Below are 18,676 nucleotides of genomic sequence, written 5' to 3'. Positions count from 1 at the left end.
CCTCTCCAGCATTTGTTATTTGTAGACTTTTTAATGATGGCCATTCTGACCGGTGTAGGGTGGTACCTTACTGCAGTTTTGATTTGCATTTCTCTAATAATTAGTGATGCTGAGCATCTTTTCATGTGCCTACTGGCGATCTGTATGTCTTCTTTAAAAGAGGTGAGATACTAATGCCAAAACTGTGCTTAATTTGTCCTTTAAGTGGAAATTCCATACAATGTTGATTTCATACACTAAATTCAATTATTAAAAAAGTATTGACTTTTCACACTTATTTTCTTTCATACTCATTCTATTTAATTTTATTTTTAACATATTCCTTATGAAATCAACATTATATAGAGACTTGTCTTAATATTTTTATCTTTTTAAATTAAATTAAATTTTTATTATTTTTTTGGCTTCGCCCTGCAGCATGCGGGATCTTAGTTCCCTGACCAGGGATTGAACCCGTGCCCCCTGCAGTGGAAGCGTGGAGTCTGAACCACTGGACAACCAGGAAAGTCCCTCTTAATATTTTTATGTCAAACTACATGGTCATCCTTGTTGCCACAGAGGCAGAGGGTCAAGTTTGCCAACTACACCAAGGATTGAGGATATTATCCTCAAGAAGGGATACTGACAGACAAAAACATGTTAACTATGTGAACAATTAATAAATAGCGTTGAGGTAATCATCTATCCACTTCAGCAAAAGTATCAATAGATCTTTACCTCAAACCAAAAAAATTAAGTATAGATGGATTAAATGTTTAAATATAAAAAAGTATACATAGAAAAACAGCTAGGAGAAGGCTGACATAATCTTGGAGAGGGGAAGGATAATCTAAACAAGATATAAACTAACAGCCACAAAGGAAAAGTGGCCAGATTTGACCACATAAACAGTTCAAATTTCTATAAGGACTCTGAAGAAGTAAAAAAAATGCAGATCACTAACAGCATAGATAACAAAGTATTTTTATTCAAAATACATAAAGCATTTTCACACATAAACACACAACCCAATTTGTAAATATGAGCAGGGATTATAAACAGTCAAATAACAGAAATACAAATGGATAATAAATACATGAAAACTGTTCACTCATTAATTCTCAGGAAAATGCAAATCAACAGAATATCATTTTTGTGCATCAAATTAACAAAAACAAAAATGACCAGGCTGTGAGATAATGGATATTTTCCTACATTTTGGGTGCAAATGAAAATAAGTAAATCTGGTTTAAAAGATAATCTGGTAGTATCTATCAAAAGTAAATATGCTCATATACTTTGATCTAACAATTCTGCTTCTCATTATTTATCCTATAATATACTTGTATAGGTGAATAAAGATAATACTTACCATTTAGCAAATGACTATTATGTTCCAAACCCTTTTAAATTCTTTGAAATAGATGATAGTGTACTCATTTTGCAATGAGAAAACTGAAAGTCAGATGTATTGCCCAAAGTTATGTGACCATGGTAGTGGAAGAATCTGGATTTGAACCTAGATATTTCTTACGGTAAAATCCAAGCTCTTTTTCCTATATCCTAGTTTCCTATTCCTAATTCTCTTACCATCAACAAAACACTGCTTTTCATTGGTAGATAAAATTAAATTCCCCCCCCCCCACCTTTCTTCCACTCTGACCTTTGGGGAAATGATTTAGCATCCTGTCATTGTCAGGGTTTAAATAGAAACTTATTAAGCTATATCTTGAAAATCTTAATTTATGAAGGGGCTCTAAAAATGTGAAGGAACTATTGAAAGACTGTCACCTGAATCAGCTATGAGTTGAAAGAGACGTTAATCCTTTCCAATTCAGATTAGCACTCCAGAAGTTTGTCTCAAAATACTGCATTTCTTTAACACACTGTCCACCTTGGTTCATAAAAAATTCCTCTTTTAACTTCAAAATTCAAAGTTTATTTTACCATAGATTCTGAAGATTTTGTGACTTGTTTATGAAGCAATTAGCTTAGACTTTTAGGAATTTGTTCTAGAACTCTGATATGTCTTCAATTTATAAGCCTGTTGCCCTAGGTGATAGATTCTTTCAACTTTCTAAGTCTGTTGATTTTATGTAACCTATGTTTTAATGGGTTACCCACTGAATTTATCTTGTTCAACTTAATTTAGTTTTATCTGTCATATACAGGTCTGACTAACACCCTTAGGAAAAATATTTAAGGTAAGTTTTCTTTTTCTTTATTTTTTAAAAATTAAACTCTTGACCATGTACCTTTTATCCAGTTTCCCTCAACAGTAACATCTTGCAAAACTATGTAATATCAATATCACAACCAGGATATTGACATTGTACAGTTAAGATGCAGACATTTCCACAAGGATCCCTAATGTCCTTTTAGAGTCACACCCATTTCTTTCCTGTCTCCACCTCCTACTTAATGCCTGGCAACCACTAACTTGTTCTACATTTATAATTTTGTAATTTCAAGAATTTCATATAAATGAAGTCATATAGCATATAACATTTGGGGATTGGCTTTTTTTCACTCAGCATAATTCTCTGGAAATTCATCCAGGTTGTTGTATGTATCAAAGTTCCTTTGTATTGTTGAGTATTATTCCATGGCATGGAGGTAGCACAGTTTATTTACCTCTTCACCAATTAAAGAACATTTGTGTTGTTTCCACTTTTTGGCTACTATGAATAAGGCTGCTATAAATATTTGTGTTCACGGTGTTTTTGTGTGTGTGATCATAAGACTTAATCTTTCTGGGATAAATGCCCAAGAGTATAATTGTTGGGTTACATGGAAGTTGCATATTTAGTTTTTTGAGAAACTACCAAACTGTTTTCAGGATTGGTTATAAAATTTAAAATTCCCATCAGCAATTTCTCTACATTTCACCAGCACTTAAGTTTATTGCTGTTTTTTTATTTTAGGTAAGAGACTTAGGTCAAGGTTTGGTTTTGTTTGCCCATGGATGTGCAATAGCTCCAGCACTACTTCTTGAAAAGGCTATCATTCCTCCATTAAATTGCTTTTGCATCATTGTCAAAAATCAGTTGGGCATACTTTTGTGGGTCTATTTCAGGGATGTCTATTCTGTTCCATTGATCTTTGTGTCTCTCTCTCCTCTAATACCACGCTATCTTGACTCTTGATTACTGTAGCTAGTAGGCCTTAATTAGGTAGAGTGATTCCTCCCATTTTCTTCTTTTTAAAGATGATTTTATCTATTCTAGGACCTGTGCCTTTCTATACACATTTTAGAATGATCTTGTCTATATTTACAAAGAGCTGGTATTTAGATAGAAATTACATTAAATCTATAGGTCAATCTGGGGAGAACTGACATCTTTACTATGTTGTTTTCCAATTCATGAATATGGTATGTCTATTTATTTAGGTCCTTGACTTCTTCCATCAACATTTTGTGACTTTTATCATCTAGATCCTGTACATGTTTTGTTAGATTTAAAAGTATTTAGTTTTCTTTGGAATTACTATAAATGTTATTGTATTTAAAATTTTTGTTTCCACATGTTCATGTTAGTATGTAGAAATGCTGCTGACTTTTAAAAATTGAAGTATAGTTGATTTACAATGTTGTGTTAGTTTCAGGTGTATAGCAAAGTGATTCGTGTGTGTGTGTGTGTGTGTGTATATATATATATATATATATATATATATATATTCTTTTTTAGATTCTTTTCCCTTATAGGTTTTTACAAAGTATTGAGTATAGTTCCCTGTGCTATATGGTAGAACCTTGTTGCTTATGTATTTTATGTATAGTACTGTGTATATGTTAATCCAAAACGCCTAATTTATCCCTCCCTCCACCCTCCCCTTTGGTAACTGTAAATTTGTTTTCTATGTCTGTGGATCTATTTCTGTTTTGTAAATAAGTTCATTTGTATCATTTTTTTTAGGTTCCACATATAAGCAATATCATATGATATTTGTCCTTCTCAGCCTGCATTACTTCACTTAGTATGATAATCCCTAGGTCCATTCATGTTGCTGCAAATGGCATTATTTCATTCTTTTCTATGGCTGAGTGTTAAAATGCTGTTGATTTTTGCACTTGGAATTTTTATCCTCCAAACTGCTCAACTCACTTACTAGTTCTACTAGTTTTTTTTGTAGACTCCTTGCTATTTTACATAGATAACTTTTTCATCTGAAAATAGAGACAGTTTGATTTCTTCTTTTCCGATCTGTGTGACTTTTATTTCCCTTTCCTGCTCTATTACAATGGCTAAAACTTGCAGTATTATATTGAAAAAGAATAATAAGAGCAGACATTCTTGCCTTGTTCCTGATCCTGGAAGGAAAGCATTCAGTCTTTCACCATTAAGTATAATGTAATATGGAGGTCTTGTAGATGCTCTTTATCAAGTTGAGGAATTTACCCTCTAATACTACCTTGTCGAGAGTTTTATATCATGATTGATTGGATGTTGAATTTTGTGAAGAACTTTTTTTGTATCAATTGATATGATCATATGATTTTTCTCCTTTATTCTGTTGATATCATATGTTACATGGACTGATTTTCAAATGCTGAACCAGCCTTGCACACCTGAAATACTTACCATTTGTCATGGTATATAGTTCTTTTTATACATTACAGTATTGGTGTGCTAATATTTGGTTGAAGATTTATGCATCTAAGTTCATGAGAGATATTAGTCTGTAGTTTTCTTTTTTTTTGGTAATGTCTTTGTCTAGTTTTGCTATCAGAGTAATACTAGCTTCATAAAATGAGTTGGAAAGTGTTCCTTCCTCTTCTCTCTCAGAATAGATTGTGTAAAATTAGTGGGTTTTTTTTTTTAATTTTAGTAAAATTCTCCTGTGAAACCATCTGGGCCTGGACACTTCTTTTCCAGGAACTTTAAAATTACCAATTCAATTTCTTTAATGGCTACAGGACTATTCAGTTTAATTCATCTTGATTTAGTATGTGGTTTTCTGGACTTGGTCCATTTCTTCTAATTTATGAGCATAAAACTTTTTGTAGTATTTCCTTGTTATCTTTTTAATGGTTGCATATATGTATATAGTGGTATATCAGGTTTCACTCCTGATTTTGGTGATTTGCATCTTCTCTCTTTTTACCTTTGTCAGTCTTATTAGAGCTTTATCAATTTTATGGATTATTTTGAAGAACCAGCTTTCTTTCTTTCATTGATTTTTATCTATTATTTTTTTTAATTTTCAGTTTCACTGATTTCTGTTTTTTTTATTATAAATGATTTATTTATTTTTTAACATAGAGGAAGCTTGGTGGTGGATATGTAGCCATGCAATGTTTTTATGACTGAGTTAAAGTTCAGGCTCTCTTTCTTATAGAATGTAAATGTGTACCAACACATGTATATGTAATTGTTATAAAAATTAAGCTTAGTCACTAAAAGAAGATTTGCTGTCTGAACTTTCTTCTATATTTTTTTCACCTTCACCATCCGGCACTGGAGCATCTGGCCTCTCTAGAAGATCTGGGTCTAGTCCTTCTGATATCATTTTGTTTCTTACTGCCATCACTGGAACACCCACCCATTTTGAGATGTCTGGCATATCTTAGATCCTTGGCTACAGTTAAGATATTTTCTGGTGTTACTTCACCTTCCTGTGGTCCAGAGTCTTGTAAACTGTTCTGCTGTGATTGCTCTGAAGTGGTTTCAGAATGTGTTTCATTTGTGATCCTAGTGACACTTATAGGAGATACTTCAAACGTGACATCATCTAGCCCTGGGATAGATGATAAGTTTGCATCTAAAATATTGAGAGTTGTTTCAATTTGCTGGATACAAAGAGAAAGGTCTGCCAGTTTCTCCTCACAAACTGTAGAAAATCGGTTGAGAAACTGTACACTGTGCACCACAAATTGGTTTAGAAATGCCACCGTTCTGTTCTGTTGAACAGCTGGCACCTTAGTCAGGTCTATGCCTGACCCCATGAGAGGAAGCCCATCCTCATCCATCTCCTCTCTGTTCTTTATTATTCTCTTCATTCATCTTTTTGGATTTATTTTGCTCCTTCTTTTTCTAAGCTCTTGAGGTGTAGGAGCTTCGTTATTAACTTGAAAGTTTTCCTCTTCCAATGTATGCATTTAGTGCTATACATTTCTCTCAGTGCTGCTGTTTTAACTGTGCCTTATCAATTTTGATATGTTGTATGTTCATTTTTATTCTATGTATTTTTTATTCCATTTGAGATTTCCTCTTTGACCCAGGGATTATTTACAAGTGTGTTTTAAAATTTCCAAGTGTTTGGAGATTTTCCTGTTGTCTTTCTGTTATTGATTTCTCATTTGATTCTGTGTTCTGTACACAAGACAAAGATGGCCTCTGTATATTGCCACCCCACCCACCCCAGGTTGCTTACTTATTCACAGCAGGCTGAGACCCATTAGCTCAAAAGTCTGCCAGCACCAGACTAATATTTGTATACATCCAATTATTTTAAACACAACCAAATAAGCAGATTTTTAACTATTTAGAGCCTGTCTGCTTTATATACTCAAGAAACTGTGCCCAGCATATACTAGCCATAGGTAAAATAAACCCTGGGGTTATAAAGACCCCAAGACTCTGCTGCCTTTTGGGATTCCTGACCCAGAGACTCCCTTCCAGGCTGCTGAGTGAAATCACCTAGAGATGTGACCCCCTCTCTGATATCCCTCTCCTCTAGGAATTTCCTTGTCCTTCTCTCCCTGAGTATTGGCCTCTGTGCGGTAGCCTCTAGATGGTCTCATGCTGTGAGAGACTTCCCCCACATGCAAACCTGTCAAAGTGTCACTCAAATAAAGCTGTGTGTGCTACTGCCACCTCCTGGTCAAATGGTTTTCCTTGATCAGCCCCCAAATCCCTTGAACTCCCTATATTCCATTATGGTCAGACAGCACCACTTCACATAGTTTTAATTATTTTAAATGTGTTGAACTTGGTTTTATGGTCCAGGATGTGGCCTATCTTGGTGAATGTTCCATGGGCACTTGAAAACACTGTGTACTCTGCTATTGTTGGATCGAGTGTCAGTTAGATCCTGTTGGTTTATTGTGTTGTTAAGGTGTTCTATATTCTTGCTGATTTTCTGTCTAGTAGTTCTATATTTACTGAGAGTGAGGTGTTGACATCCCCAGCTATAAGGATGGATTTTATTACCTCTTTCATCTCTATCATGTAATGTCATGCTTTGTTACTTTAGTATTGTTATGTCTTCCTGGTGAAGTGACACTTGTATTATTATATAACATTCCTCTTTATCTCTAGTAATTTTCTTTGCACGTAAGTCTATCTACTTTATTTGATATTAATATAGCCCTTGTTGCATTTAATGATTAAATTTTGAAGTCACATCTTTTCCCATTCTTTTGCTTTTAGTTTACATATGTCATTGCACTGATATTTGAAGCTAATTTCTTGTGTACAACATGTTGTTGGATTATGTTTTTGATTCACACTGCCAACTGTCTTTTTTTTTTTTTTAGGATTATACATTTTTATTGAATAATAATTTAATTATTGGCCAAAGCAAGGCAAATGAGCAAGAAAAATATTCTCATCAAATCCACAATTTGAATAGGTGGTATGAAATCCCTGAAACTTCATATTCTTTTTTTTTTTTTTTGAATCAGCAATTGTTTTATATAATTAGGTAAAATTAGAAATTTTAAGTAATTTTTTTTTTAATTTTTTGCCTTATAACAAATTTAATCAGTTATACATATACATATGTTCCCATATCCCCTCCCTTTTGCGTCTCCCTCCCACCCTCCCTATCCCACCCCTCCAGGCGGTCACAAAGCACCGAGCTGATCTCCCTGTGCTATGCGGCTGCTTCCCACTAGCTATCTACCTTACGTTTGGTAGTGTATATATGTCCATGCCACTCTCTCACTTTGTCACAGCTTACCCTTCCCCCTCCCCATATCTTCAAGTCCATTCCCTAGTAGGCCTGTGTCTTTATTCCTGTCTTACCCCTAGGTTCTTCATGACCTTTTTTTTGTCTTAGATTCCATATATATGTGTTAGCATACGTTATTTGTTTTTCTCTTTCCAACTTACTTCACTCTGTATGACAGACTCTAGGTCCATCCACATCACTACAAATAACTCAGTTTCGTTTCTTTTTATGACTGAGTAATATTCCATTGTATATATGTGCCACATCTTCTTTATCCATTCATCTGTTGATGGACACTTAGGTTGTTTCCATGTCCTGGCTATTGTAAATAGAGCTGTAAAGAGCATTTTGGTACATGACTCTTTTTGAATTATGGTTTTCCCTGGGTATATGCCCAGTAGTGGGATTGCTGGATCATATGGTAATTCTATTTTTAGTTTTTTAAGGAACCTCCATACTGCTCTCCATAGTGGCTGTATCAATTTACATTCCCACCAACAGTGCAAGAGGGTTCCCTTTTCTCCACACCCTCTCCAGCATTTATTGTTTGTAGATTTTTTGATGATGGCCATTCTGACTGGTGTGAGATGATATCTCATTGTAGTTTTGATTTGCATTTCTCTAATGATTAATGATGTTGAGCATTCTTTCATGTGTTTGTTGGCAACCTGTATATCTTCTTTGAGAAATGTCTATTTAGGTCTTCTGCCCATTTTTGGATTGGGTTGTTTGTTTTTTTGATATTGAGCTGCATGAGCTGCTTGTAGATTTTGGAGATTAATCCTTTGTCAGTTGCTTCATTTGCAAATATTTTCTCCCATTCTGAGGGTTGTCTTTTTGTCTTGTTTATGGTTTCCTTTGCTGTGCAAAAGCTTTTAAGTTTCATTAGGTCCCATTTGTTTATTTTCTATTTTTATTTCCATTTCTCTAGGAGGTGGGTCAAAAAGGATCTTGCTGTGATTTATGTCATTGAGTGTTCTGACTATGTTTTCCTCTAAGAGTTTGATAGTGTCTGACCTTACATTTAGGTGCTTAAACCAGTTTGAGTTTATTTTTGTGTATGGTGTTAGGGAGTGTTCTAATTTCATACTTTTACATGTATCTCTCCAGTTTTCCCAGCACCACCTATTGAAGAGCCTTTCTTTTCTCCACGGTATATTCTTGCCTCCTTTATCAAAGATAAGGTGACCTATGTGTGTGGGTTTATCTCTGGGCTTTCTATCATGTTGCATTGATCTAGATTTCTGTTTTTGTGCTAGTACCATACTGTCTTGATTACTGTAGCTTTGTAGTATAGTCTGAAGTCAGGGAGCCTGATTCCTCCAGCTCTGTTTTTCTTTCTAAAGATTGCTTTGGCTATTCAGGGTCTTTTGTGCTTCCATACAAATGGTGAAATTTTTTGTTCTAGTTCTGTGAAAAATGCCAGTGGTAGTTTCATAGGGATTGCATTGAATCTGTAGATTGCTTTGAGTAGTAGAGTCATTTTCACAATGTTGATTCTTCCAATCCAAGAACATGGTATATCTCTCCATCTATTTGTATCATCTTTAATATCTTTCATCAGTGTCTTATAATTTTCTGCATACAGGTCTTTTGTCTCCTTAGGTAGGTTTATACCTAGATATTTTATTCTTTTTTGTTGCAATGGTAAATGGGAGTGTTTTCTTAATTTCTCTTTCAGATTTTTCATCATTAGTCTATAGGAATGCCAGAGATTTCTGTGCATTAATTTTGTATCTTGCTACTTTACCAAATTCATTGATTAGCTCTAGTAGTTTTCTGGTAGCATCTTTAGGATTCTCTATGTATAGTATCATGTCATCTGGCAGGCGGATTCTTAACCACTGCGCCACCAGGGAAGTACCAATATATTGTTTTTTACAGTTTTCTTAGTGGTTGTGCTAGGTATTATAATATATTAACTTAACTTATTACAACCTACTGGTATTGATATTTTACCTCTTTGAGTGAAGTATAGACATCTTACTTCCATTTAGGCACTTTAATCCTCCCTACTTTTAAAAAATAATTGTCTGTCTTAAGTATTTCCCCTACTTACATTTCACATTACACCAGATGGTGTTATATAACCTTTGCTTCACTCATCACATATTATTTAAAAACTCATGAGAATTAGGATAGTCTCCAATATTTGCCCATTCTGATGTTTCTTTCATTCTGTAGTTCCAATCCTTTTTCTGTTATCATTTTCTTTCTTTTTAGAGAATTTCCTTTAGGCATTCATTAAGGGTATGTTTGCTATGAACAAATTCTCTTAGTTTTCCTTTGTCTGAGAATGTCTTTATTTCCCCTTTACTTCTGAAGTTCTGCTGGGCATATAATTTACAGTTGCCAGTTCTTTTCTTTTCATACATGAAAAATATTGTGCCACATCCTCTGGCTTCCATTATTTTAAATGAGAAAATCACTGTCATTCAAATAGGTATTCCCTGGTAGGTTTATATTCCCTACAGGTTTCATTGTTTCTCTCTGGCTGCTTTCAAGAATTTTTTTCTTTAATTTTTAGAAGTGTGATGATGGTATGCCTCTCATTTCTTTGGGTTTATCCTCTTTGGGCTTTGCTCCACTTCTTTAATCTATAGGTTTATGTTTTCCACCAATGTTGGGATGTTTTCAGCCATTATTTCTTTGAATAATTTATTCTTCTCCTTCTTCTCTTTCTCCTCCTCCTCTCTCCCCTCTCCACTTCTGGGATTCTAATAATGTGAATATTAACTATTCTGTTACTGTTCCACAGATCCCAGAAATTCTGTTTATTTTTTTTTCAGTCTATCTTCGTTCTGTTGTTCAGATTGGGTAAATTCTACTGATATTTTTTCAAGTTCACTACTTCTGTCCTCTGTCATTTCCACTCCACTACTGAGCCCAATGAATGAGATTTTCATTTTGGTTATTGTCTTTTTCAATTATATAATTTCCATTTGGTCTTTTTTTTTTTTTTTTTTTTTTTTTGCGATACGCGGGCCTCCCACTGTTGTGGCCTCTCCCGTTGCGGGGCACAGGCTCTGGACGCACAGGCTCAGCGGCCATGGCTCACGGACCCAGCCGCTCCGCAACATGTGGGATCTTCACGGACCGGGGCACGAACTCGTGTCCCCTGCATCGGCAGGCGGACTCTCAACCACTGCGCCACCAGGGAAGCCCCATTTGGTCTTTTTTATAACTTGTATTTCTCTGCTGATAATATTTTGTTTTTTCATTTGTTTCAAGAGAATTTATGACTGATGATTTCAAGCATTTTTATGGTGGTTGTTTAAATTTCTTTTAGATCATTTCAACATCTGACTCATCTTGGTGTTGGCATCTGTTCATTATCTTTTCTCATTGATGTTGTGGTTTTCCTAGTTCTTGGTATGACAAGTGATTTTCTTTTTTTTTTAATATATAAATTTATTTATTTATTTTGGCTGCGTTGGGTCCTCACTGCTGTGCATGGGCTTTCTCTAGTTGCAGTGAGTGGGGGCTACTCTTTGCTGCGGTGTGCGGGCTTCTCATTGAGGTGGCTTCTCTTGTTGTGGAGCAAGGGCTCTAGGTGCATGGGCTTCAGTAGTTGTGGATTGTGGGCTCTAGAGTGCAGGCTCAGTAGCTGTGGGGCACGGGATTAGTTGCTCTGCGGCATGTGGGATCTTCCCAGACAAGGGCTCAAACCCGTGCCCCCTGCATTGGCAGGTGGATTCTTACCCACTGTGCCACCAGGGAAGCCCATGACAAGTGATTTTCAACCTTATCCTGGACACTTTGTATCTTATAAGACTCTGGATATTTTGAAATATTTTTTTTAGCAGGCAGTCACTCTGTTGAGATACAGCATGGGGCAAGTCAGGTGGGTGTGCATGTTCGGTATCCCACTAGGCTCCCCTGACACCACCCCAGCAAAAATGGTGCAGTGACTCACACTAACTTGTTGCAAACAGGTGGGATGGACATTGAACACTTCCCCCCTGCCCAGTTGGCATCTTTCCAGTGAAAGCGGGGCAGCTACTTGCATCATCTCTTGCTTCCAAGTGTGGGTGTAAGGTCATTTCTCCACTAGGCCCTTTGACAACAAGGAATAAAAAGGGAGAGGCAAAGTGCCATGTAGCCTGCCTCTCACCACCTAGTTTTTCCTTATTGATGCTAGGTGGGGTGGAGGCTCAGTTCCCCACTGGATCCTCCTGACAGTGAAGAGGATGAAGTCTAATGCTGATTAGGACCACACTGCACAGCCTCATTAAATCTTATTGCAACTAAGTGCAGATAGGGGCGTAGCTGGCTACTTGACCCTGATGGGAGAATCACAGCATTGCCTCTTTCACCAGGCCAGGGATGAAAGATCAGCTCACAGCTTAGCCCCACAACAGTATCGTAGCAGGAAAATTGGAGCATTACCTTGTTCTCCTGGGTAGAGATAGAAGATTGGCTGCCTGTTCAGTCCTATCACATGGGGAAATCAGAGTGCACCACCTTTTTCCCAGGGGTGGGAATGGGGGTTTGAGATAGAAGATCAACTTTCTGCTTGTACTGATACCATGTTGGTATATATGAAGGCTGTCCTTTTGTTAGTTGCCATGCCTCTCCCTAATGCTATGATAAATCTTTTTCCTTTATCCCCCATTTATCTTTTGTTTTCTTCTTCTGCATATATTTTAAAGTGGTGAAATTTTGTATATCAATTACATAAATAGTGTGTGTGTGTGTACATATCTGTGTGTGTTTCTAACAAAGAAATATACCTATAATTTGCAGGGTTTTAGCTGAGTTCAATAACCCTCCCCCTATATAGGTCTTGACTGCCCTCAGTCTAGATCCTTGAGGGGTTATAACATGCAGTTCCCTACGTCCACAGGTGGCCTTTGGCCTTGGCTGCAGGTGATCTTATAGGGAGTGAGGAGTGTAGTATCCCTGGGAGTAGGAATATATATTTAGAGTATACTTGTGAGCATCTGCCTAACACTACCAACACCTTTAGGGGAAAGTCATAGAGCACTTGGTAGACAGAAACTATTAGTGGTAATGGAATAAGCCAAAAAACCACACGGTTTAAACATAAACAAAATACAACACCTATCAGTTGACTATTTTGTACCACCGTGTTAGGTGTCAGAAGATAGAACGATGAGTGGGACAAATACCTTGCCCCAATCTAGTAAAGACAGTGGTCACATGATCAGTTGTAAAGGATATTGCTGTGGTGGTAATGTGACAAATCACCTAAGGTGCCATAGTTAATATGGAGTCAAGACCAATCTTAAGCCAGCTGACAGATCATCTTAATCTGTCAGTTCTCTTTGCTGATGCGTACTGTACTTTGTAAACTTATCTCCTTTATACCAATTATGTTACTGTAATATAATGGTTTACTCCAAGTAAGTCTTTTCCTCCACCTGGCTATAAGGTCTTTGAAGTCAACAGCGACATTCTTTTCATTTTTGTATCCACAGTACCTGGCACATAGTAGGTACTCATTAAAAAAGTATTTGTCAATTGTCTAGGTTCCAGACATTGTTCTAGATACTGGGAATACAAGACACACAAACTCTTAGCTCTCAAGATGCTTACATTATGGTAAAGAAGATGAACAACTATGATTAAAGACCTTAGTACTCTGTCATTTAGGGGATGGCTTGTACTTTACTTAGGAGTCTCTAAGTGAGTCCGTTGGAGACCCTTAGGGCTGCATATTTTTGATAAATTTGTCTTTGTCAAAATAGTTTGAGTTGGAATAGACATAAAATCTTCATTTCTCTAGCTCATTGGTCTTTTCACAATATGAGTTGCTTGAATGGTCCTGGGAATGTCATGCTATTAGGGTTCAGTTCAATTCAACCAACACAATATAAGTTGGCAAAGTACTGGTAAATATTTTACATATATTACTGGGTTGGCCAAAAAGTTCGTTCGGATTTTTCCATACGCTGTTATGGAAAAACCTGAATGAACTTTTTGGCCAACCGAATATCTCACTGAATCACACTTTTTGGTTAAAAAGGCCTTTCACTACCCATATCTACCCTCCCTCTCCTGCCCCAGGTCCCTGTTAGGTACATTCTTCACAGGATGCTTCCAAGGTACCCTGTGCACTCATCTAGTATTACAGATGTATTGTAATTCCCCACTTTCTGTCAGCTACATTCACTAATACATTTTTAGTTACTCAAGGTCAGGAGGGCAGGAGAAGGTGGTTGATCATACGCATTCTAGGTCCAAATTCCAACTCCCTTATCTAATCTTACTGAGCCTCAGTTTCCTCATCTTCAAAATGTATAAAATAACAATGCCTACTTTGTTATAAGGATTAAGTAAAATGATGCACATAAAAAGCTTATCAATATGGTACCCATCTATAGTATATCATTGTTAATGATTTATAGCACGGTGCCTGCTATATAGTAGGTATAATATATGTTAGCTAGGGTGAAGTGTGTATTTAAACTTATTAGTGTTACTATAATAAATAGTGATAATATTCCTTCTAGGAATAGTAGTGAGGAGTGAGGATATTACATGAGATCGATATATTAATAATTCCATAAGAGATACTGTAAGTGCTATAATTATATTTATATATACTAAAGGCACTTGATAATTATGAACTTGATCACCATCTAATGAGTCGAAATTATTCATTTTAGCTTAAGCTAATTATCATATTCAGTCCATTCTAGTCCTTTTTGGGTTCACTTATAAGCCAGGCTTGTTGTTAGTAGTAGGATTAGGAATAGTGCTATAACAAGTATTGTTTTTAGATTATTTGCTTGGGATGCTCAGGATAAAGGTAAAAAGGAGGTCAATCTCTAAGTCAAAGAGAAGAAATGTTATAGCTACTAAGAAAAAACTTATGGAAAAGGGTAAGCATGCTGATCCTATGGGATCAAATCTCCCACTCACAGGGACTTGTTTTTTCTGTATAAATATTTAATTGAGGGAGTCAGAATGCAGTAAATACAAGTAGTGAGGCTAGTGCTATACTTGTAATTAGTATCGTTTGTAAGATTTATTATTCTTTTTCAGATTATACCAAATTGATGAGAAGTCAATGTAGTATTTAATACTAAAAGGATAAGATCCTCATCAATAAACAGACACATAAAGGAACAGTCATACTACATCTACAAAATGTCAATATCAGGCAGTGGCTTCAAAGCTGAAGTGATGATTGTAAGTGAAGTGGAATTTTAACTGGCCTAAGAAGCAGACGACTAGGAAAGTAGAGCCAATAATTATAGTCAGACCGTGGAATCCTGTAGCTATGAAGAAAGTTGAGCCATATACCCTGTCTGAGATTGTAAAAAGTGTTTTGTAGTACTCTGAGGCCTGTAGAAGTGTAAAGTATACACCTAAGGTAATTGTAATAAAAAGAGCTTGGAGCATATGCTTACGGTTTCCTTCTATAAGGCTGTGGTAGGCTCAGATGATGGATACTCCAGAAGCTAATCAGACTGAGGCATTAAGGTGTGGCACTTCTAGTGGATTTAGAGGACGGATACCTGTTGGTGGTCAACATCCACCTAATTCAGGTGTAGGAGCAAGACTTGAGTGATAGAAGGCTCAGAAAAAGCCAGTAAAAAAGAAGACTTCTAAAATAAATAATAAATAGGATTATTCCATACTGAAGTCATTTTTGAACAACTGGTGTATGGCGGCCTTGGAAAGTGCTTTCTCGGACAATATCTTGTTATCATTGGTATACTGTTAAGGTATTAGTCAATAGGCCTAATGATAATAATATTATTGAATTAAAGTGAAATCAAATTACTAGGCCTGATGTTATTAGAAGGGCTGAGAGAGCTCCTGTAAGGGGTCAGGGACTGGCATTTACTATGTGATATGGGTATGGTGGGTCATTATGTGTTGTCATGTAAGTAAAGACTTACTAGTAAGGTGAATACGTAAGCTTGAGTTAGGGCAACAGCAAATTTGAGCATAGTGAGTAAAACAAGGTTAATAAATGTAATGAGGGCTGTGGTGGTACTAATATTTAGTAGTGCTAGAGTTGTTCCCCTAATTAAATGAATTAATAGATGTCCTGCTGTAATGTTAGCTGTTAATTATACAGCTAAGGCTATTGGCTGAATAAAGAGGAACTGGTGGTCCTTGTGGTAAAAAATGGGCTAAGGATGCTTTTGTTTTATGGCAGAAACCAGTATTTACAGTTCCTGCTCACAGAGGGACTGCTATACCTAAATTTATTGAGAGTTGTATAGTGGGTGTAAATGAATGTGGTAAGAGTCCTAGTAAATTCGTTGATCCAATAAATAGGATAAGTGATATAAGTATTAGTGTTCAGGTCTGTCCTTTGTGGTTGTAAATAGCTATTATTTATTTCAGTGTAAGCTGGACTAATCATTGTTGAATAGAAATCATGTGGTTGTTGATTAGTTGGTTAGGTGTGGGGAATAAAATACTTGGGAATATAACGATTAATACAACAACAGGAAGTTCTAAAATTATTGGGTTAATGAAAGAGGCAAATAAATTTTCGTTCATTTTGTTGCTCAAGGGGTGAGTTGTTTTTGTGTTTTAGTATATTTTAATTCTGGGTTTGAAGTATAGATATATTTAAAAATTTTTAGTTGGAAATATAATGAATAGAACTAGAATTATTGATAAAATAGTAATAAACCATGTTGATGTGTCTAGTTGTGGCATATCATTAAGGGTAGATTTAACATCCAGTCTTTAAAAGGTTAAAGCTAATTAGCTTCTTAATGAATTTATAATATTGATGCGGATCATTTCTCGAAGTATTTAAGTGAAATGAATTCAAGGATGACATGCATGAAGCTATGATTTGATCCACAAATTTCTGAGCATTGTCCATAATACAGGCCTGGTGGTGTTGATATAAGGGTTGTTTGATTTAAGGTTCCTGGAATGGCATCTGTTTTTAGGCCTAATGAAGGAATAGCTCATGAGTGTAAAACATCTTAGGAAGAAATTAATCTTCGGATTGTTACCTCTATGGGTAGAACTACTTGGTTATCTACTTCTAATAATTGCAGCTCTCCTGGTTTTAGATCTGATGTACAAATCATATATGAGTAGAAATTTAAGTCTTCATAGTCTGTGTATTCGTAACTTCAATATCATTGGTGTCCTATAGTTTTTATAGTCAGAGAGGGATTATTAATTTTGTCTATCATTTAAAGAATTCATGGTGATGGCAAGGGAATCAAAATTAGGATGATGGCTGGTAAGATTGTTCAAACTGTTTCCACTTCTTGTGCATCTATTGTGCTTGTATGTCTTAGCTTAGTTGTTAATATGAGTGAAATAATAAATAGGACTAAGGAGCTAATTAAAAATATGATTATTAATGTGTGATCATGGAAGTGTAGAAGTTCTTCTATAATAGGTGATGTTGCATTTTGAAAGCCTAAGTTGAAAAGGATGTGCCATAGAGATATATAGGGTTTTCACCTATAACTTAACTTTGACAAAGTTATGTAAATTTTACTAATATCTCACTTATCGAGAAAGACATAATGGTATTGGCTTGAAACCAGTAAAAGAGGGTTTGATTCCTTTCTTATTTAATTACTTTAACATAAGTGGGTTCTTCAAATGTGTGATATGGTGGAGGACATCCATGTAATCATTCTAGGTTTGTAGTGGTTAGCTCTACTATTGAGACCTCTCGTTTTGATGCAAATGCTTCTCGGTTATAAAAATTATTAATTATAAAGATTATAAAAATTATTAGTATCACTGCTGTTAGTGAAATGAATGAGCCTATTAATGAAATACTATTTCATGTTGTGTATGCATCAGAGTAGTAGGAATATCATCATGGTATTTCAGATAGACCAAGGAAGTGTTGTGGGAAGTTATATTTACGCCTACAAATATAATTACAAAATGAATTTTTGCTCATGCTTAGTTAAGTGTGTAGCCTGTGAATAGTGGGAATCAATGTATGAAGCCTCATGTAATGGCGAATACTGCTCCTATTGATAGTACATAATGGAAATGTGCAACCACACAATACTCATCGTGAAGAATGATTTCTAGGGACGAGTTGGCTAAAATGATTCCTGCTGAACCACCTGCTATAAAAAGGAAAGTAAAGCCTAGGGCTCATAATATAGCAGGGGATCACTTGATATTAACCCCCTGAAGAGTTGCCAGTCAGCTAAATACTTTTACTCCTGTACAAATAGCGATAATTATAGTAGCTGATGTAAAATATTCTCGTGTATCAACATCTATGTGTAAACATATAATGGGCTCATATGATAAACCGTAAAAAGCCGATAGATGTCATAGCTCATGCTATGCCCATATACCCATATACTATGCCTCAAAGGCTCTTTTTTTTCCTGAATAATAAGTTACAATATGTGAGATTATTCCAAATCCAGGTAAGATAAGAATATAAACTTCAGGGTGACCAAAAAATCAGAACAGGTGTTGATAAAAGAATCAGGTCTCCTCCTCCTGCAGGGTCTAAAAAGGTTGTATTTAGATTCTGGTCTGTTAATAGTATGGTAATTTCATCTGCTAGTAATGATAATAATAGTAATACAGCTGTAATTAGGACAGATCACACAAATAATGGTGTTTGGTATTGAGATATAGTGGGTGGTTTTATGTTAATAATTGTGGAAATAAAATTAATAGCACCTAGAATTGAAAAAACACCTGCTAAATATAAGAAAAAAATGGTAAGATCAACTGAAACTCCTCATGAGCTAAGTTTCTGGCTAGAGGTGAGTATACAGTTCAGCCTGTATCTGCACCAGCTTCTACCACTGATGATGCGAGTAAGAGTAAGAAAGAGGGTGGAAGTAATCAGAAGCTT

At 35.7% G+C, this 18,676-nt stretch overlaps 1 protein-coding gene and 1 pseudogene across 2 annotated transcripts in view; both read right to left on the bottom strand.

Annotated features, from left to right (window-relative positions):
• C2CD6 (C2 calcium dependent domain containing 6) overlaps positions 1–18,676 on the bottom strand; it is a gene marked incomplete at its 5' end in the record, with an annotated part of 135,987 nt that overhangs the window by 12,565 nt on the left and 104,746 nt on the right.
• Positions 4,817–6,056, bottom strand: LOC309809104 (WASH complex subunit 3-like; annotated as a pseudogene). The gene has a single exon. The product of its transcript is annotated as a WASH complex subunit 3-like (transcript).

This window comes from Mesoplodon mirus, assembly GCF_964341445.2.
Source record: "Mesoplodon mirus genome assembly, chromosome: 8".
Taxonomy (NCBI): Eukaryota; Metazoa; Chordata; class Mammalia; order Artiodactyla; family Ziphiidae; genus Mesoplodon; species Mesoplodon mirus.
The sequence above is the reverse complement of the archived record's forward strand: the minus strand, read 5'-3'. Positions and strand labels throughout refer to the sequence as shown.